A 14560-nucleotide genomic window follows, 5' to 3' on the forward strand; every position below is an offset into this window, starting at 1 on the left:
CTTTCTATCGATCCGGTAGATATCTCACTGCTGATGCAATTCTCTATCTATATAAGAGCCAGGTACGTCCACGGATGGAATACTATTGCTACATCTGGACAGGAGCTGCTAGAAAGGACTTATCCTGCCTTGATAGAGTCCAAAATAGACTTCGTAGCCTTGTAGGAGATGTTCTTTTCTCTTCCCTGCAACCTCTATCTCACAGAAGAGATGTTGCGAGTTTGTCTGATGTATTGTTATTTTCATGGAAAGTGTTTGACTGAGCTTCAATCTATGGTCCCCCCTCACCAAACTTTCATAAGAAACACTTGTCTAGCTGAAAACACTATCAATAATTCCCCCCACTCTTTATCTGTGCCTAAAACTAAACCTGAACAAAGCTTTTTTCTTAGAACTGCACACCTATGGAACTGTCTTCCGTTTTCCTGCTTTCCGGCTGACTACAATATGGTTGTCTTCAAGTCTAATGTAAACAAGTTCTTGATGAGCCATTCCATATGAGGTAACAAATTTCCCGAATTTCCATTACTGATGATTACTATATTGTCGAATTTATACTGTACACTCTTTAACCCTTATCCTCGAGTGGTCTCTTGGCCTTGATAATGTGGCGATGCCTGTGTAAAAAAAAAAGTCAGTGTTGGATAGCCATACTTGGATCTTATTTGGGCCACGAATTCGATTTTGAAGATTTGGTCAGGGTTTGCTTGTTAGGGAAAAATATACTCATGCCAGGTTCTTCTGACAAACCCCTATAAAGGATAGCGTATATTAGTCATTCAAGTTTCTCTCCAGATATATGCATGTGCGTGATACTATAACCATCGTCCTAAAGTGTTACAGAGTAAAAAAAAAAAGGAAAAAACTATAATAAAAAAGATGAAATAAGTTTATCAACCGAACAAAAGTAAGGTTAGTAGAATTACGATATGGTAGCTGATTTACCAAAGGAACACAAATGCGATGAAAAATAGGATAGCTAATCAAGGTGTGGCAATGACTGGGATATGCAGGCTCCTTCAGTCTTAGACAGACTATGGATACCCACGAAGGGTTGCTTGCGCGTGAAATTTTTGTGGCAGGAGGTACGCAATCTCCAACCACACCTCTCCTGAGACGCATTGTTAAATACCAGTGGCAAGTGAAGTACAGGACGACTGGAAACAAATGCCGAGATAAGCGGAGAGCACATACAGCGCCTAGAATTCCCAAATGGGCACCCATCTGATACTAACCAAGCTCAACATTGCTTCACTTCGGTGATCTGACGAGAACCGGTGTGTCAACGCGATTATGCCGTACGACTGGGATATAAGATTGGACAATAGAGGTCAATATATTTAGAGTTAATTTACGGAAAGTTTAAAAGTGTGAGTGAGTTTCACAGACAGTCTTGAGCTGGTGACAGTTGACGACAGTTGATTCCACCTTGGTAACACACACACACACACACACACACACACACAATATGCAAGAGTCTATATTTTCTTCTGTTTCTCTCATGTTGTTTATTTTTTATACTTGTAACCCACTGTGCATGCCCTCGGCAATCGCCAATATAAAAGATAATGACACGGCCAGAGCAAGAATCAGAATAGAAGATGATTAGAAGGTCACGGTACACAACAGCGTTGGACCAGCGTTTGTCTAGAGAGAGAACTGCAGAAAAGTCATAGCTTACATAATACTCGCCATTAATAGTCATTGGGTAGTACAAACCGCTGGTGAAGAAGACCGAGGATGTAGCATAGTCCGTTGCCTTTTTCCAACAGATATTCATCGGATGTTAGTGCAATTCTGTGGTGAGATTGAATGGCACTTGAAAGAAGCTTTTGTTGCAGGTTTATTTTATGCCATATTTCTTTTGACAGTTGTTACCGAATCATCCAACATAACCACCGCAGTTGTCACATTTCTTTCTATAAATAAAGGGAAGAAGAAACAAAAAAACACACACATATATATACACACATATATATATATATACATATATATATATATATATATATATATATATATATATATATATATATATATATACAGGGTGGCCGAAAAGTCCCAGGACACTCTATTTTTAATATTTTAATGCTGTTAAATATAATTGATTTTAATATTCTAATGTTGTTAAAACAATTTATTTCATTTATTTTTTCAGGTTATGACTGACATCAGTGTATTTACTGTTGAGGAGCGCTTAATTGCTGCTGTTTGGGTTCACGACCGCATCAGGAATGACATGACTATGGAAGATGTTTGAAGTGCTTTCACAGAAAGATTTGGAAAGCCCGCGCCATCAAGAAGTAATCTGTATCTGTGGGAGAAGAAAGTTTTTGAAACAGGTAGCGTTCTGGATCAGGCAAGAAGTGGCAGGCCTGAAACACGAAAGGAAACGTGTGCTGGTGTTCAAGAATCACTGCAACAGTCTCCCAAGAAATCCACCAGAAAACGTTCTGCTGAACTTGGAATACCAAGGGCTACCATGATGGATCATATGAAAAAGGACTTGGATGTCAAAGCTTATAAGCCCATGTCGGTAAATCAGTTGTCAGATGAAGATATGGATCAAAGAAAAGAATTCTGTGAGAAATTTTTAAAACGCTTTCCTCATGGTCCAAGAAATCACAGAAAGATAATATTCAGCGATGAATGCGCCATTTATAAAAGTTCTAAAAGTCGAAACATATATTTCTGGGCTAAAGAAAACCCCTTTTACAAAGAAGAAGTTGAAAATAATCCTCCACATGTCATGATTTGGGCTGCATTGACATCTGAACATTTGATTGGTCCTTATTTCTTTGATGGCAATGTCAACCAGGAATCATATGCCAACATGATTAGAAACTGGTTCATTCCCAAGTTAATAGAACTTGGTATTAAGGATCGTGTATGGCTACAGCAAGATGGTGCACCCGCACATTATGCACTTCCTGTGAGAGCGCTGCTAAATGCAGAGTTTCCTGATCGATGGATTGGGCGTGGATCAAATTCTTTTGCTTGGCCACCACGAAGCCCCGACTTGACCACTCCAGACAACTCATTATGGGGTTTAATTAAAGGTAAAGTTTCTGGTATTAGATACGAAACCATTGATCAGCTAAAGCATGCGATTATTGCAGCTTTTGCTAGCGTATCAAGGAATTCTCTAAAAAAAATGGCACAAAGAACCTGGAGGCGAATGGAATTGTGCAAGAACAACGAGGGCCAACATACTGATCCCCTAGACCACTAAATTACTCTAGTTGTTTTCTGCTTTGTTTCTAATAAAGTTCTCTTTTTTTGTTGAATATATATGTTTTCTGTGTGTTTCATTAAAAAATACTGTGTTTTATTAAAAATACATGTATAGTGTCCTGGACTTTTCGGCCCCCCTGTATGTATATATATATATATATATATATATATATATATATATAATTTTTCAGAATGTGAGAGGTTATATAATTTTTCCACAGCCAAACAACGTCGCAGCCCACAAGAGCCATGACAGCATAAACCGGAAGTCCAAGACTCAGGTTTTGGGCTTCCGGTTTGTCATGGCTGCTGTTTCCGGTTTGTTGGCTGTCATGGTGGAAATAATTTTATATATATATATATATATATATATATATATATATATATATATATATATACACACACACAGGGAAAAAAACTTCATCACCAGATTCACTCCTGAACTGAACAGAACCTAATACCATCACACAAAAACATGAAATGCAAGGTACACTCGCATGCACACCCATACATATACACATATACACACCCACATATAAATCAGAACCGACACATTAAAACACATACACATGCGCGCATACAACCACACACAGACATAATACCCCTACCTCTAATACAACACACTGAACAATACCAACCCTACTTAACCTCGAAACCAACAACACTAGGAGACACCTAGAACCATAGTATAATATCTGTTCCAACACCTCGCTCCCTCCTCAGTCAGTGGAGGAGAACCCCCCTCATGACTGAAACGACTATCATCCCTTCTATCATTCCCTCCCATACCTACACCCCCTCCAATGCCCCCCCTCTGGGGAACAAAATCTTCCCCCACTAGGAACCGATCCTGGGTCTGGCCATACCCACATGGGGAGACAAATAAATAGAAACATTAAAAAATCCCCTATTTTAAATACACCCCTCTTTCTAAACAAACATAATATAAGACTAAAACGAAAAATCACAATACTAAAATCCAAGAATCCAAAAAATAAATATCAAAATAGAATGAAAGCATCCCTACCCTTATTTCAGAAGAGCCAGTCCCCCCCCTCCCCACACATACACATTAGTAACGACCTCGGACCACAGCCGCCTTCCTAAGGAAGCAAATAACCCCAAAATACTATAAAACAATATACACATTCCCAAACCAATAAAAGCAAACACACACACGCGCACACACACACATAAACACACACACACACACACACACACACACACACACACACACACACACACACACACCCTACCCCACCCTAAAGGAAAAGAAAAAAATATTAGCAGAAAGAGATAGCGACTACAGCGAGGTCACCGTCTCCCTGGATAAGCCAAATAAAAAAGAAATAAAAAAGCAATAAAAATTCAGCATACCAATGAATAATAAACACTTACAAGCTTCCACCCCTTGGAAAAACTTCAAATTAACTACGAAAATCGCCATTTTTACACATTTGAAAATAATTTCTGACGAGGATGCATCACAGACCGTCTGAAACGCGCGTAAAGGATTTCAATGACTTAAAAACATTATTACAATGATCAAAACATAATTCTCAATGACAAACCAAGACACGGAATAATAAAATAATGTTAAAAAATACACATTGTTGATGACTACTCCCTTATTTAAATATACATCTTTCTTTCGTTGGAATTTATTAACCCATTTTATATAAATATATATATATATATACCACTTAGTCAGATTTTGGGAACAGGATTCTAGCAGAGTTCTCTATTATAAAGAAAAAATTCCAAAAGTAAGTGTATTATTTATATTTTTATTTTCAGAAATTTAGATGAGATAAGTCATCGGTACCGTTGGTTTCAAACCTTATAACAGGAAACCGTTTAAGGCCCCCATATGAAGTTCTCTTCAGTCAATACTCATCTGTATAATGAAACCTTGTGTCTAGAATCCTTATTCCAATTTGCATATAAGTCCATGTAATTTAAACGGATGAGTATTGGGTAAAAGAGAGCTTGATATGGAGACCTAAAATAGTTCCTTATTATTAGGTTTGAAGCCGGCGGTACCGATGACTTATCCTATCTAAGGCTGGAACTCATGAAGAGATTATTAACATGGTCGAAACGTTGATTAATCTGTGTTAGGTTTTTCTGATATTTATATAATTTCACTTATAAAAGCTCTTCATATACACAGAGCAGTTCTGAAAAATATTGTTTTTAAGTTAAATACATTTTAACGTATTTAATTAATTAGTATATATATATATATATATATATATATATATATATATATATATATATATATATATGAAAACAACGCTAGGAAATAAATACTGGGAACTCAAGGAAAGCGGACATTCTCCGGTAGTCGAATGGAAAATAAGAAGACAACTAACACATGTAGAGACCTAAACGACCCATGTAGATTATGCCTTCATGAAAAATTTGCTATCCTGTACTTTAAAGAACCCCAACATCTATTAAACTGTAGAAGAGAAATAGCGAACAACTGCGTTCGCAGGATAAAATTTACTCTAGGATAGCGATACAAAATAATTTTAAAACTAACAAAAATAATAGAAAATAAACAAATAAATAAATTAAATAAACATGAATATACATAAACTATCACATATATATATATATATATATATATAAACTAAAAAAAAAAACCCTAACCTAGATTTAAAACCGGTCAAGAAACTAGATATCCAGGCTAAATAGAGCACACATAAAGGAACAGGTTAACTAGAGGTCAAATAGGCCTTTTTCTGGTAAGTGCATGTTCATTGGCTGATGGGAAGGGCGCGGTGGATACTAGAAAGCTGATTGGCTAACTAAAATCTCAATAGAAGATGCGTATATAAAAACGACAGACAACCACAAAATTCGTGCATAATCCTGAAGAGTCCTAGAGTGGATGAAACGCGGAATATTCAGTGTAGCTATGTTGGTTTATCCGTCACTCTATAGGGCCCTTAAATTGACTTACCCTTTGGACGTCGGAATCATTGCGAGAGAAGGTCAGGACTTGAAAAACCTGACCACCTTGCATACAACGTCGGTGTCCTTTCCCCAGCTGACTTCGGAGCTGAGTGTAACACACCTTAAGGTAGGTACAATGGCTTTAAATTTGGCTAGTCTGAATGTGAGGGACTTGAGATCATCGGGCCAGGCGGCTCGCCTTCAGCACGACTTCTTGTCCCTGGGAGTGGATGTGGCTATGATTCAGGAGACGCATTTCATTTCTTCTGTGGACTGTCAGGTGCTGGCCTGAGATTTTGAGGTTTTCTCAGTATATGGCAGCCTGCAGGGGAAAGGAGTCTCCTTGCTAGTTAAACATACCCTGTCTGCGACAGTCGATGTTGTCCATAGGGATGCAGAGGGTAGGCTGGTCGTAGCAGATGTTGCCGTAAAATATTCTGTGTTTCGGGTGATTGCGGTTCATGCACCCAGTACTGCTCGTGAGAGGGTCTCATTCTTCAGTCAGCTCGACGCGTTTATAGATTGTCAGAAGCGGGTAATGCTAATTGGGGATTGGAATCCCATCTTAGACCCCGAGATAGATAAGGTAGGAGGCAAAGCTAGAGGGTCAGAGAGGTGCGAGTCCAGCCTGGCTGGTCTGATGGCTAGATGCGGTTTGGTCGACAGGTTTCGGGTCGAGCATCCAGGACAAATGTGGACGTGGACCAATAGTGTTTCCTCCTATCCAAACATTTACTTGGACAAGATGTTAGTTAGGAGAGGCGAAGTAGACTTCTTATCTTGTCCCACGTTCACTTGGCTAGGCCAGACGGACCATAAACTAGTTATGGCCCGGCTGAAGCTAGGAAATAGGCCTAAGTTAGTGGCTCACTGGAAATTAAACACCTCCCTTCTGGAGATACAAGACTTCCAAGAGAAGCTAATAGAATTAATTCAAAAAGCACTAGTGGGGGCGGTTACTGGGAGTAAGTGGTGGATAGGTGTAAAAACCAAAATTAGAACCTTCTCCATCAAGTATGCCCAGTGCCTCGCACTAGATAAGGCCAAGACGAAGAAGAAGCTAGAGCAGAAACTACCCCGGGCTACAGGGGTGGGTGATGGGGTTAGTCAGGAACTAGCTAAGCAGAACCTTCTGCGTGAGAATAATGAGCGTTATGAAGGTCAAGTAGTCAGAGCTAGGCTTAGAAAGATAGGCAATGAAGCAGTCAACTCCAACACTGATACGCATCATGAAATTTTTAGGCATAGCTCGAACAAGTACATTGCAAAGGTAAGACATCCGGATGGACACACCCTGGAATCAACTTGGGAGATCTGCGAGGGGTTTCGAGAACATTTCGAAGAGCGTTTTACGAAGCAGCCCGATCTTCCAGTCCTTGAGTTTAGCAACTATTTGGCTGACTCTCCCCACCTCGAGGTGGCTAGAGCGGCTAGTTGTGAGGGCCAGGTGACGGAGCGGGAGGTTTTTACTGTGCTAAAGCTGGTCAGCTGTGACAGATCGCCGGGACTCGATGGTCTGCCACACGAACTTTTGAACTATATATATATATATATATATATATATATAGTAATTTATAAAATGTATATGGCGATTAAGCTACACTGAATATTCAGTGTAGCTTAATCGCCATATATATTTTATAAATTAAGCCTGACGAATCCTATAGTGGATGAAACGCCGAATATTCAGTGTAGCTTAATCGCCATATATATTTTATAAATTAAGCCTGACGAATCCTATAGTGGATGAAACGCCGAATATTCAGTGTAGCTTAATCGCCATATATATTTTATAAATTACTAACTAGCTCTACCTACGTATTGAGCACTTTTGAAGTAAATACTTAAAGTTTACGCATAAATCTATACTTTCGTATATTAATTTTATGTGAGTAAATGAAGTAATTATATGTATATATATATATATATATATATATATATATATATATATATATATATATATCTGTGCGTGTGTGCGCGCGTGTGTGTGTGCGGGTTTTGATGATTACTTCATTTAATCACATAAATTAATATACAAAAATATAATTTTATGCGTAAATTTTTTAATATTTAATTCAACAGTGCTCGATACATAGGTAGAGCTAGGTAGTAAGTTATGAATATATATATATATATATTAAATTGTAATTCAATGAATTTCAAAAAACTCTCATTGAAATGAAATGAATTGGTTGAGTTTCATATCAAAAAATTTTTATTATTCTAGTATAATAATAATAAAAATTATTTATATGAAACTCAACCAATTCATTTCATTTCAATGAGAGTTTTTTGAAATTCATTGAATTACAATTGAATTTATTTGCTCTGTCTTGCATATCGAGCAATTCTTGTTTAGATGGGATAACTTATAGAATATTACTGCCAGTAATATTTTGTAAACCAACAATCTCACGTGTACATAACCACTGATTGTTAAATAAAAACTATTCCGAAGTATATATATATATATATATATATATATATATATATATATATATATATATATATATATATATATATATATATATATATATATATGGCAATTAAGCTACATAGAATATTCCGCGTTTCAGTCTCGTGAGAATTCGTTAGGCTTAAGCTAAGGCTGTGTAGCTTAATTGCCATATATATATTTTCATAACTTGAGAGAGAGGCATGTACATACATGAAATTGTGAACTGCCAACAAATGGCAGGGAAACATGAACATGTAACACGTGTTTCATAAAAATCTTAAAGGCACATATAATTCAAATGAAATAGTAATAATAAAAACTTACATGTTCTCGTTTGGATTTCTTTCACGGCAAAAGTGAATAGAAAATGCGCGCCATTTTGTCAACGCCGAACAGAAGAAAACGATAGAAACCTTGTTTTGATTCTCGAGTGTGGATGCACAAGAACCAAATAACGTGACGTAACGTCCACTGCTGTCGAGGCCGCCGCGGCGGCCTCGCTGCTGTCCGAGATAGTTTTTTCCAAGGGAAATTGGTTTGATTCGTACGTTTTATCGAATATGCTGAAATTATATAAAAAAAAAACATTTGTTGGGTTTGTATTACTGTACACATAGATTCGGAAAAGTTGTCAAAAAACAAATATATAATAAATAAATGTTATTAAAGGCAAGATAAGTTACTTTTCTACCTAACTGGATAATTTTTTGTATTTTTATTTAATGTAACATGTTTATTCAGCTCGAAAAACATACTGTGCTTACCGATGTATTTGAAAATTCAAAATGGCGCCCGACTCTCTCGTTAACACGGTAAGTTTGGGAAAAGGTGCTATAAGTATAAAACTAGACAAAATACTGTTAGAAACTCGCTTAATATATGTTACCTGACATAGGTTGACATATATTCGGTGGGTTTTTAATAGTATTTTGTCTAGTCTATTATTTATTACACCTTTTTCCAAACTTACCGTGTTAAAGAGAGAGTCTGGCGCCATCTTGAATTTTCGAATACATCGGTAAACACTGTATGTTTTTCTGGCTGAATAAACATGTTACATTGACTAAAAACACGAAAAATATATCCAGTTTGGTAGAAAAGTAACTTATCTTGCCTTTGATAACATTTATTTGTTATATATTTGTTTTTTTTGACAACTTTTTCGAATCTATGTGTACAGTAATATAAACCCCGTATCGGTTATGGAATGAAATCCCCCCCCCCAAAAAAAAAATTCACTTAATTTAAACGAGTATTTTTTTTTTGTTTGTCTTTGTTTACGGCGAAAAAACAAATTATTATGACACAGGTCCACCACGTAGCCATGTTTGATTTTCAGGAAGAAAAGCTATCATTTAACATGAGGAGGGGGGGGGGCTTTAGGCCGAGTTATCTCTCTGTGGCGTATTCTAAAAATCCAAATATGGCTACCTTGAGCGCGCTGTCATAAAAACGTGTTTTCCCGCCGTAAAAAAAAAAAAAAAAAAAAAAAAAGAACTACTCGATAAAATTAAGTGAATTTTTTTTTTCAGAGAACTTCGGTCTAAAACGGATGCGTACAATATAACATTTTTTCGATATTTTCATTTTTTAATGTCTTGATTAAACTGTACAAGTACCGTTTTTTTCTTTTAAATAACACGAAAATATTTCTTGTAACGAACTCGCAGTAATATCACGAATTAAAATAAACCTTTAAATTTTGACCCGAGAACATTATTATTTATTTATTTGTTCATTTCACCCGAAAAAGGCACAGTGCCACTTTGTCGTAAGGGCTATTATTTAGAGCCAAATTTGCAGGGAGTTGAGCAGGGAGATGTCTGTTTATATTACACTTGATCTTCTGCAGGCCCAGACTTTCCAGAAAATGAACAAGCTTGCCGTCGATAAACCTTTTAAAAAATTGGCGCTTCTACACTATTAATGTAATTTAAACAATGAAAGCATGTTCCTTCTCTCTACTACATTTTTTCAGGGCTACTTTTAAGTGGGCCACTCCGTAGAATTTCAATATTTTTAGAGTTTTGTAAAACAAGGGGGATTCTTTAGCCGAGTTATCGAAGAAGTCAGAATCGATAATTTAAGGGCCATGAATTACAGAGTTTCGAAAGAATCGTAATCAAAACTTCTCCGCTCATTTATACAAATCATTGTAAGAAATTATACAGTCATAATACAGGCCCTAACTGCCATTGTATCGATCGATTTGATTGGTCGAATCTAATCAGACATGTCACGTGCCTTTGGCGCCAATTTCTATTTCCTTTTCAGTTTTTTTTTTTAGTTCGTTACAGATCACCGAATGAGAAAGGACTCATTTTTATTATGTCTTCTAGGAAGGAGACTTGGGCGCTATGCTTCAGATCTCAGCCGTAGATGAAGTATAGAGCATATTTGTAAAAGCCTACGAATTAGGCTTACTTATAAGACAGAATGTCTACAACCGCATTACGGACCTTTCTTATCATTGTAAACTTTCCATCTTCAGTATGCAGCCTGTTTGCGTTGCTACCAATTTTTTTTTTTTAGAGCTATGAGGTCAAATAGAACACGAATAAATTCATCCTTGCCTGCAACAGACAACGACAACACGCGGATTGTAAAAGGACTAAAACTATCGCTTCGTTGAAGCAACCTACCAGCTCCACCATGTTGGACGCTGTAAACATAACACTGAGTTATGTACCCTTAACCCGAGCTCTCCAGGAAGGAGAGAGAAAAAGACACTGTCATGGCGGACCCAATAAAGGTACACATGTACGTCGCTTATCGAGGCTAACTACTGTGTCTTGTTGTCTTTCCCTTATGAGTGAAGTCCTTCCCTCTTAATTATACATGGTGTCAGGAGTCGGATAAAAAACAAAACGAAACAAAGGAAAAATACAACGACCCATCCTAAAAATAAAACATGAAAATACGTATGAACGATGAAGGACGCACCCTCACCACATGGTAAACTTTTTTCGTTTCTTTGTTTGTTTTGTTTTTAATATCCAGTCAGTATACATATTCAATACTTTTTGACACTCTAGTTAAACACAAATATGTCTAACCCAAACGAAGCTTCACCAAAACATGCCGAAATCGACCCAATTTTTTTCATGTTACAAATGCAACAACAACAACAACTCACCATGCAAGAACAGATGATGAACCTCATGGCACGCCTTCTGCCCACCGGGCAACACGCCCCCACCCCATTGTCGCGCCATTCACGGGTGAAGCCCGAGCGACCAGTAATAGAACCTGACTCGTCAGACAATAAATGGATCATTTTTAAGGATGCATGGCTTTGTTATAAGGAGATGACACAACTTAACGACCCCACAGAAATCCGGAATGAGTTACGATCTGCATGCAATTCATCTGTCAATGAGATGTTATTCAATTTTATTGGTCCGGATGCCCTGCATAATGCTACAGAGGAGCAGCTGCTGGAATCTATTAAATCCGTTGCCGTGAAAACCGTCCATCCCGAGGTATACCGTCAGCAGTTCTTTGTAATGAGGCAAAGTGATGGGGAGACTATCACATCCTTTATTTCCCGGTTGAAATCACAAGCGATGCTCTGCACTTTCAATTGTGGCAACCAGCAATGTACAATGTCATTTTCCGAAGATATGATCAAATCTCAAATCTTTGACGGATTACGGGACACCTCCAACCAGAGCAAAATGTTAGCAGAGATTACGTCCCTGCCAACTCTAAATGACTTAACTAGACGTCTCTTGACTCTAGAATCTACCGCCAGAGCATCAAATCACGTCCGACCAGCAGAGATCACACAAGTGGCCCAATTTAAATCTGCGTCATCAAGAAAGTTTCCACCACCAGACAGGACCAAAAATGATAATGGCAAATGCAAAGGTTGTGGACACAAGGCACACCCAAAAGGACGAAGACAATGCCCCGCTTGGGGCAAATCATGCCACAAATGTGGCAAAGAGAACCACTTCTCAACCACATGCCATGGCACAGCATCGTCAAATGCCATAATGGTAGACTACCCAAATGACAGCCAAGATGAAGATTCTTCGTTCATATCGACAATGACTGTGCAACCTAAATGACTAGAGGAAGAAGAGGGGATCCCGCATGGGTCATGGACCAACAACAAGTTCACACCAAGCCGACCAGAGCCACCTCCATTTTTCAATGTTACTATCACATTAGATACAAAGGCCCACCAACATCTCGGACGATTCAGACATATAAATATGAAACACCAACCCGTCCAATTGCTCGCTTTGGCAGACACAGGAGCTCAGACAAGTACAGCTGGTGTGGACTTATTGAACAATCTGGGGTGCACTTCTGAACATCTGCTGCTCACCAGACATCGGTTACGTGCCGTTAATGATGACAACCTGCCCATTAAAGGGGCCTTAATTGCCACGATGTCACTCGGTAAGGCAACATGTTCGGAGGTGATATACATCAGCCCAAGGGTTAAGGGCCTGTATATATCACAAACGGCCCTGAAAAACCTCAAAATTATCAACGACGACTTTCCAGCACAAATTAATAGTCTGGTAGCTACAACGAAGATGGACCACAAACCAACTGACCGAATGTTAGCCCCATGTGGATGCCCATACAGATCACCATGCCCACCACTGCCAGACAAGCTCCCGTTTCCTGCCACACCGGAATATCGAGGAGAGATAGAGAGCTGGATCAAATGCTATTTTGCCAGCAGTGCATTTAATACATGTACACACCAGAAATTGCAGACCATGACCAGAGAACCGCTTACTATCACATTCCTCGACAACCACCAACCTAAGGCTGTTCACAAACCAATCCCTGTCCCTCACCACTGGAAAGAAGCTGTCAAATCCCAGCTTGATGCAGATGTAGCACTGAACATCATTGAACCAGTGCCAGCAGGGACACCAACGACATGGTGTTCGAGAATGATCACCGTGCCCAAAAAAGATGGCAGCCCACGTAGAACGGTCGACCTCCAAAATTTAAATGCAATGACAAGACGAGAAACACACCACACCCCCTCCCCATTCAATCTTGTCAATACGATACCCCCAGGAAAAAAGAAAGCTATTCTGGATGCCTGGAACGGATATCACAGTGTTCCTCTGGCTGTAAAGGCACGGGATGCCACCACTTTCATAACAGAATGGGGCAGATACAGGTATTTGCGAGCCCCCTAAGGTTTCCAAGCGTCCAATGATGGTTACACAAAGAGATTCGACACCATTATAGAAGGTTTCCTTCGTGTTGCTCGCTGTGTGGACGACTCTATCTTGTGGGATGATGATATGGCACTATCCTTTTGGCACACCGTTAGATACATCATACTATGTGCTGAAAATAGAATAGTATTTAACCCAGAAAAATTCCAATTCGCAAAAGACAATGTAGAGTTTGTTGGCTTCGACATCAGCTTAACAGGGTACAAACCATCTCAAAAATTACTTGAGGGCATCAGAAACTTCCCATCACCGACAAACATTACAGGAGTTAGATCCTTCTCTGGTTTGATTAACCAAGTTTCATATGCGTTTGCCCAAGCACCCATCATGTCACCCTTCAGAGAACTACTGAAACATAACAGCAGGTTTTACTAGGACGATACATTGGAACGACTCTTCCAGAAATCCAAGGAAACAATCCTAGAAAACATCCGGGACGGCGTTCGAACATTCAAAATAAATCGCCCAACATGTCTGACTACAGACTGGAGTTGAACAGGAATAGGATTTACCCTACTCCAAAAACATTGTGCATGCCCGTCCACAATGGACCACCGTTGTGGGCCAGGACATTGGAAAGTTGTATATGCTGGCTCCCGATTCACTAGACCTGCTGAGAACCGGTATGCACCAATTGAAGGGGAAGCTTTAGCTATAAAGTTTGAATTGGAAAGCTGCAAAATGTTTGTTT

The 14560-nt window shown here is 38.6% G+C and overlaps 1 long non-coding RNA gene across 1 annotated transcript in view; it reads right to left on the reverse strand.

The window, feature by feature from the left end:
• Nucleotides 1-892: 892 nt before the first annotated feature.
• LOC145263119 (uncharacterized) overlaps nucleotides 893-14560 on the reverse strand; it is a 28277-nt gene continuing 14609 nt past the window's right edge. The window contains exons 2-3 of the long non-coding RNA XR_013864479.1: nucleotides 8978-9216; nucleotides 893-1919 (exon numbers count right to left, since the gene is read on the reverse strand). This is a non-coding gene — a long non-coding RNA (uncharacterized LOC145263119). The remainder of the gene's footprint in view (nucleotides 1920-8977; nucleotides 9217-14560) is intronic.

Source organism: Euprymna scolopes, chromosome 38, assembly GCF_053919585.1.
Source record: "Euprymna scolopes isolate OS-2025 chromosome 38, ASM5391958v1, whole genome shotgun sequence".
NCBI lineage: Eukaryota > Metazoa > Mollusca > Cephalopoda > Sepiida > Sepiolidae > Euprymna > Euprymna scolopes.